Consider the following 8,905-nt stretch of genomic DNA (forward strand, 5'->3'; position numbering starts at 1 on the left):
CCAGTACACTACCTCTTCCATTCAACCGTATCCCTCCAGTACACTAACCCTTCCATTCAACCCTATCCCTCCAGTACACTAACTCTTCCATTCAACCCTATCCCTCCAGTACACTAACCCTTCCATTCAACCCTATCCCTCCAGTACACTAACCCTTCCATTCAACCCTATCCCTCCAGTACACTAACCCTTCCATTCAACCCTATCCCTCCAGTACACTAACCCTTCCATTCAACCCTATCCCTCCAGTACACTAACTCTTCCATTCAACCCTATCCCTCCAGTACACTAACCCTTCCATTCAACCCTATCCCTCCAGTACACTAACTCTTCCATTCAACCCTATCTCTCCAGTACACTAACTCTTCCTTTCAACCCTATCCCTCCAGTACACTAACCCTTCCATTCAACCCTATCCCTCCAGTACACTAACCCTTCCATTCAACCCTATCCCTCCAGTACACTAACCCTTCCATTCAACCCTATCCCTCCAGTACACTAACCCTTCCGTTCAACTCTATCCCTCCAGTACACCAACTCTTCCATTCAACCCTATCCCTCCAGTACACTAACCCTTCCATTCAGCCCTATCCCTCCAGTACACTTACCCTTCCATTCAACCCTATCCCTCCAGTACACTAACTCTTCCATTCAGCCCTTTCCCTCCAGTAGACTAACTCTTCCATTCAACCCTATCCCTCCAGTACACTAACCCTTCCATTCAACTCTATCCCTCCAGTACACTAACCCTTCCATTCAACTCTATCCCTCCAGTACACTTACCCTTCCATTCAACCCTATCCCTCCAGTACACTAACCCTTCCATTCAACTCTATCCCTCCAGTACACTAACCCTTCCATTCAACCCTATCCCTTCAGTACACTAACCCTTCCATTCAACTCTATCCCTCCAGTACACTAACTCTTCCATTCAACCCTATCCCTCCAGTACACTAACCCTTCCATTCAACCCTATCCCTCCAGCACACTAACTCTTCCATTCAACCCTATCCCTCCAGTACACTAACTCTTCCATTCAACCCTATCCCTCCAGGACACTAACCCTTCCATTCAACCCTATCCCTCCAGTACACTACCTCTTCCATTCAACCCTATCCCTCCAGTACACTAACCCTTCCATTCAACCCTATCCCTCCAGTACACTACCTCTTCCATTCAACCCTATCCCTCCAGTACACTAACTCTTCCATTCAACCCTATCCCTCCAGTACACTAACCCTTCCATTCAACCCTATCCCTCCAGTACACTAACCCTTCCATTCAACCCTATCCCTCCAGTACACTAACCGTTCCATTCAACCCTATCCTTCCAGTGCACTAACCCTTCCATTCAACCCTATCCCTCCAATACACTAACCCTTCCATTCACCCTATCCCTCCAGTGCACTAACCCTTCCATTCAACCCTATCCCTCCAGTATACTAACCCTTCCATTCAACCCTATCCCTCCAGTGCACTAACCCTTCCATTCAACCCTATCCCTCCAGCACACTAACCCTTCCATTCAACCCCATCCCTCCAGTATACTAACCCTTCCATTCAACCCTATCCCTCCAGTGCACTAACCCTTCCGTTCAACCCTATCCCTCCAGTACACTAACCCTTCCATTCAACCCTATCCCTCCAGTACACTAACCCTTCCATTCAACCCTATCCCTCCAGTACACTAACCTTTCCATTCACCCCTATCCCTCCAGTACACGAACCCTTCCATTCAACCCTATCCCTCCAGTACACTAACTCTTCCAATCAACCCTATCCCTCCAGTGCACTAACCCTTCCATTCAACCCTATCCCTCCAGTACACTAACTCTTCCATTCAACCCTATCCCTCCAGTACACTAACCCTTCCATTCACCCTATCCCTCCAGTACACTAACTCTTCCATTCACCCCTATCCCTCCAGTACACTAACCCTTCCATTCACCCTATCCCTCCAGTGCACTAACCCTTCCATTCAACCCTATCCCTCCAGTACACTAACCCTTCCATTCAAACCTATCCCTCCAGTGCACTAACCCTTCCATTCGACCCTATCCCTCCAGTACACTAACCCTTCCATTCAACCCCATCCCTCCAGTAAACTAACCCTTCCATTCAACCCTATCCCTCCAGTGCACTAACCCTTCCATTCAACCCTATCCCTCCAGTACACTAACCCTTCCATTCAACCCTATCCCTCCAGTACACTAACCCTTCCATTCAACCCTATCCCTCCAGTACACTCACCCTTCCATTCACCCCTATCCCTCCAGTACACTAAACCTTCCATTCAACCCTATCCCTCCAGTACACTAACTCTTCCATTCAACCCTATCCCTCCAGTACACTAACCCTTCCATTCACCCTATCCCTCCAGTACACTAACTCTTCCATTCACCCCTATCCCTCCAGTACACTAACCCTTCCATTCACCCTATCCCTCCAGTACACTAACCCTTCCATTCACCCTATCCGTCCAGTAAACTAACTCTTCCATTCACCCCTATCCCTCCAGTACACTAACTCTTCCATTCAACCCTATCCCTCCAGTACACTAACTCTTCCATTCACCCCTATCCCTCCAGTACACTAACTCTTCCATTCACCCCTATCCCTCCAGTACACTAACCCCTCCATTCAACCCCATCCCTCCAGCGCACTAACCCTTCCATTCAACCCTATCCCTCCAGTACACTAACTCTTCCATTCAACCCTATCCCTCCAGTACACTAACCCTTCCATTCAACCCTATCCCTCCAGTACACTAACTCTTCCATTCAACCCTATCCCTCCAGTACACTAACTCTTCCATTCACCCTATCCCTCCAGTACACTAACCCTTCCATTCACCCTATCCCTCCAGTACACTAACCCTTCCATTCACCCTATCCCTCCAGTACACTAACTCTTCCATTCACCCCTATCCCTTCAGTACACTATCTCTTGCATTCACCCCTATCCCTCCAGTACACTAACTCTTCCATTCACCCCTATCCCTCCAGTGCACTAACCCTTCCATTCAACCCCATCCCTCCAGCACACTAACCCTTCCATTCAACCCTATCCCTCCAGTACACTAACCCTTCCATTCAACCCTATCCCTCCAGTACACTAACCCTTACATTCAACCCTATCCCTCCAGTACACTAACTCTTCCATTCAACCCTATCCCTCCAGTACACTAACCCTTCCATTCAACCCTATCCCTCCAGTACACTAACTCATCCATTCAACCCTATCCCTCCAGCACACTAACCCTTCCATTCAACCCTATCCCTCCAGTACACTAACTCTTCCATTCAACCCTATCCCTCCAGTACACTAACCCTTCCATTCAAACCTATCCCTCCAGTACACTAACTCATCCATTCAACCCTATCCCTCCAGCACACTAACCCTTCCATTCAACCCTATCCCTCCAGTACACTAACTCATCCATTCAACCCTATCCCTCCAGTACACTAACCCTTCCATTCAACTCTATCCCTCCAGTGCACTAACCCTTCCATTCAACCCTATCCCTCCAGTACACTAACCCTTCCATTCAACCCTATCCCTCCAGTACACTAACACTTCCATTCAACCCTATCCCTCCAGTACACTAACCCTTCCATTCAACCCTATCCCTCCAGTACACTAACTCTTCCATCCAACCCTATCCCTCCAGTACACTAACCCTTCCATTCAACCCTGTCCCTCCAGGACACTAACCCTTCCATTTCACTCTATCCCTCCAGTACACTTGCCCTTCCATTCAACCCTATCCCTCCAGTACACTAACTCTTCCATTCAACCCTATCCCTCCAGTACACTAACCCTTCCATTCAACCCTATCCCTCCAGTACACTAACCCTTCCATTCAACCCTATCCCTCCAGTACACTAACCCTTCCATTCACCCTATCCCTCCAGGACACTAACTCTTCCATTCAACCCTATCCCTCCAGTACACTAACTCTTCCATTCAACCCTGTCCCTCCAGTACACTAACCCTCCCATTCAACCCAACCCTCCGGTACACTAACCCTTCCATTCAACCCCATCCCTCCAGTACACTAACTCTTCCATTCACCCCTATCCCTCCAGTACACTAACCCTTCCATTCAACCCCATCCCTCCAGCACACTAACCCTTCCATTCAACCCTATCCCTCCAGTACACTAACTCTTCCATTCAACCCTATCCCTCCAGTACACTAACTCTTCCATTCAACCCTATCCCTCCAGTACACTAACCCTTCCATTCAACCCTATCCCTCCAGTACACTAACTCTTCCATTCAACCCTATCCCTCCAGTACACTAACTCTTCCATTCAACCCTATCCCTCCAGTACACTAACCCTTCCATTCAACCCTATCCCTCCAGTACACTAACTCTTCCATTCAACCCTATCCCTCCGGTACACTTACCCTTCCATTCAACCCTATCCCTCCAGTACACTAACTCTTCCATTGAACCCTATCCCTCCAGTACACTAAACCTTCCATTCAACCCTATCCCTCCAGTACACTAACTCATCCATTCAACCCTATCCCTCCAGTACACTAACCCTTCCATTCAACCCTATCCCTCCAGTACACTAACTCTTCCATTCTACCCTATCCCTCCAGTACACTAACACTTCCATTCAAACCCATCCCTCCAGTACACTAACCCTTCCATTCAACCCTATCTCTCCAGTACACTAACCCTTCCATTCAACCCTATCCCTCCAGTGCACTAACCCTTCCATTCATCCCTATCCCTCCAGTACACTAACCCTTCCATTCAACCCTATCCCTCCAGTACACTCACCCTTCCATTCAACCCTATCCCTCCAGTACACTAACTCTTCCATTCAACCCTATCCCTCCAGTACACTAACCCTTCCATTCAACCCTATCCCTCCAGTACACTAACCCTTCCATTCAACCCTATCTCTCCAGTACACTAACTCTTCCATTCAACCCTATACCTCCAGTACACTAATACTTCCATTCAACCCTATCTCTCCAGTACACTAACTCTTCCATTCAACCGTATCCCTCCAGTACACTAACCCTTCCATTCAACCCTATCCCTCCAGTGCACTAACCCTTCCATTCAACCCCATCCCTCCAGCACACTAACCCTTCCATTCAACCCTATCCCTCCAGTACACTAACCCTTCCATTCAACCTTATCCCTCCAGTACACTAACTCTTCCATTCAACCCTATCCCTCCAGTACACTAACTCTTCCATTCAACCCTATCCCTCCAGTACACTAACCCTTACATTCAACCCTATCCCTCCAGTACACTAACTCTTCCATTCAACCCTATCCCTCCAGTACACTAACCCTTCCATTCAACCCTATCCCTCCAGTACACTAACTCATCCATTCAACCCTATCCCTCCAGCACACTAACCCTTCCATTCAACCCTATCCCTCCAGTACACTAACTCTTCCATTCAACCCTATCCCTCCAGTACATTAACCCTTCCATTCAACCCTATCCCTCCAGTACACTAACCCTTCCATTCAACCCTATCCCTCCAGTACACTAACCCTTCCATTCAACCCTATCCCTCCAGTACACTAACCCTTCCATTCAACCCTATCCCTCCAGTACACTAACTCTTCCATTCAACCCTATCCCTCCAGTACACTAACCCTTCCATTCAACCCTATCCCTCCAGTACACTAACTCTTCCATTCAACCCTATCTCTCCAGTACATTAACTCTTCCTTTCAACCCTATCCCTCCAGTACACTAACCCTTCCATTCAACCCTATCCCTCCAGTACACTAACCCTTCCATTCAACCCTATCCCTCCAGTACACTAACCCTTCCATTCAACCCTATCCCTCCAGTACACTAACCCTTCCATTCAACTCTATCCCTCCAGTACACTAACTCTTCCATTCAACCCTATCCCTCCAGTACACTAACCCTTCCATTCAGCCCTATCCCTCCAGTACACTTACCCTTCCATTCAAGCCTATCCCTCCAGTACACTAACTCTTCCATTCAACCCTTTCCCTCCAGTAGACTAACTCTTCCATTCAACCCTATCCCTCCAGTACACTAACCCTTCCATTCAACTGTATCCCTCCAGTACACTAACCCTTCCATTCAACTCTATCCCTCCAGTACACTTACCCTTCCATTCAACCCTATCCCTCCAGTACACTAACCCTTCCATTCAACCCTATCCCTCCAGTACACTAACCCTTCCATTCAACCCTATCCCTCCAGTACACTAACCCTTCCATTCAACTCTATCCCTCCAGTACACTAACTCTTCCATTCAACCCTATCCCTCCAGTACACTAACCCTTCCATCCAACCCTATCCCTCCAGCACACTAACTCTTCCATTCAACCCTATCCCTCCAGTACACTAACCCTTCCATTCAACTCTATCCCTCCAGTACACTAACTCTTCCATTCAACCCTATCCCTCCAGTACACTAACCCTTCCATTCAACCCTATCCCTCCAGTACACTAACTCTTCCATTCAACCATATCCCTCCAGTACACTAACCCTTCCATTCAACCCTATCCCTCCAGTACACTAACCCTTCCATTCAGCCCTATCCCTCCAGTACACTAACCCTTCCATTCAGCCCTATCCCTCCAGTACATAAACCCTTCCATTCAACCCTATCCCTCCAGTACACTAACCCTCCAATTCAACTCTATCCCTCCAGTACACTAACCCTTCCATTCAACCCGATCCCTCCAGTACACTAACCCTTCCATTCAACCCTATCCCTCCAGTACACTAACCCTTCCATTCAACCCTATCCCTCCAGTACACTAACCCTTCCATTCAACCGTATCCCTCCAGTACACTAACTCTTCCATTCAACCCTATCCCTCCAGTATACTAACCCTTCCATTCAACCCTATCTCTCCAGTACACTAACTCTTCCATCCAACCCTATCCCTCCAGTACACTAACCCTTCCATTCAACTCTATCCCTCCGGTACACTAACCCTTCCATTCAACCCTTTCCCTCCAGGACACTAACCCTTCCATTCAACTCTATCCCTCCAGTACACTAACCCTTCCATTCAACCCTATCCCTCCAGTACACTAACTCTACCATTCAACCCTATCTCTCCAGTACACTAACCCTTCCATTCAACACTATCCCTCCAGTACACTAACCCTTCCATTCAACCCTATCCCTCCAGTACAATAACTCTTCCATTCAACCCTATCCCTCCAGTACACTAACCCTTCCATTCAACCCGATCCCTCCAGTAAACTAACCCTTCCATTCAACCCTATCCCTCCAGTACACTAACCCTTCCATTCAACCATGCCCCTCCAGTACACTCACCCTTCCATTCAACCCTATCCCTCCAGTACACTAACCCTTCCATTCAACCCTATCCCTCCAGTACACTAACCCTTCCATTCAACCCTATCCCTCCAGTACACTAACCCTTCCATTCAACTCTATCCCTCCAGTACACTAACTCTTCCATTCAACCCTATCCCTCCAGTACACTAACCCTTCCATTCAACCCTATCCCTCCAGTACACTAACCCTTCCATTCAGCCCTATCCCTCCAGTACACTAACCCTTCCACTCAACCATATCCCTCCAGTACACTAACCCTTCCATTCAACCCTATCCCTCCAGTACACTAACTCTTCCATTCAACCCTATCTCTCCAGTACACTTACCCTTCCATTCAACCCTGCCCCTCCAGTACACTAATCCTTCCATTCAACCCTATCCCTCCAGTACACTAACTCTTCCATTCAACCCTGTCCCTCCAGTACACCAACCCTTCCATTCAACCCTATCCCTCCAGTACACTAACTCTTCCATTCAACCCTATCCCTCCAGTACACTAACCCTTCCATTCAACCCTATCCCTCCAGTACACTAACCCTTCCATTCAACCCTATCCCTCCAGTACACTAACCCTTCCATTCAACCATATCCCTCCAGTACAGTAACCCTTCCATTCAACCCTATCCCTCCAGTACACTAACCCTTCCATTCAACTCTATCCCTCCAGTACACTAACTCTTCCATTCAACCCTATCCCTCCAGTACACTAACCCTTCCATTCAACCCTATCCCTCCAATACACTAACCCTTCCATTCAAACCTATCCCTCCAGTACACTAACCCTTCCATTCAACCCTATCTCTCCAGTACACTAACCCTTCCATTCAACCCTATCCCTCCAGTACACTAACCCTTCCATTCATCCCTATCCCTCCAGTACACTAACCCTTCCATTCAACCCTATCCCTCCAGTACACTCACCCTTCCATTCAACCCTATCCCTCCAGTACACTAACTCTTCCATTCAACCCTATCCCTCCAGTACACTAACCCTTCCATTCAACCCTATCCCTCCAGTACACTAACCCTTCCATTCAACCCTATCTCTCCAGTACACTAACTCTTCCATTCAACCCTATCCCTCCAGTACACTAATACTTCCATTCAACCCTATCTCTCCAGTACACTAACTCTTCCATTCAACCCTATCCCTCCAGTACACTAACCCTTCCATTCAACCCTATCCCTCCAGTAGACTAACTCTTCCATTCAACCCTATCCCTCCAGTACACTAACCCTTCCATTCAACCCTATCCCTCCAGTACACTAACCCTTCCATTCAACCCTATCCCTCCAGTACACTAACCCTTCCATTCAACCCTATCCCTCCAGTACACTAACCCTTCCATTCAACCCTATCCCTCCAGTACACTAACTCTTCCATTCAACCCTATCCCTCCAGTACACTAACCCTTCCATTCAACCCTATCCCTCCAGTACACTAACTCTTCCATTCAACCCTATCTCTCCAGTACACTAACTCTTCCTTTCAACCCTATCCCTCCAGTACACTAACCCTTCCATTCAACCCTATCCCTCCAGTACACTAACCCTTCCATTCAAC

The sequence above is a fragment of the Somniosus microcephalus genome, chromosome 4 (assembly GCF_052327205.1).
Source record: "Somniosus microcephalus isolate GS21.2 chromosome 4, FLI_Smic_1.0, whole genome shotgun sequence".
Lineage (NCBI taxonomy): Eukaryota > Metazoa > Chordata > Chondrichthyes > Squaliformes > Somniosidae > Somniosus > Somniosus microcephalus.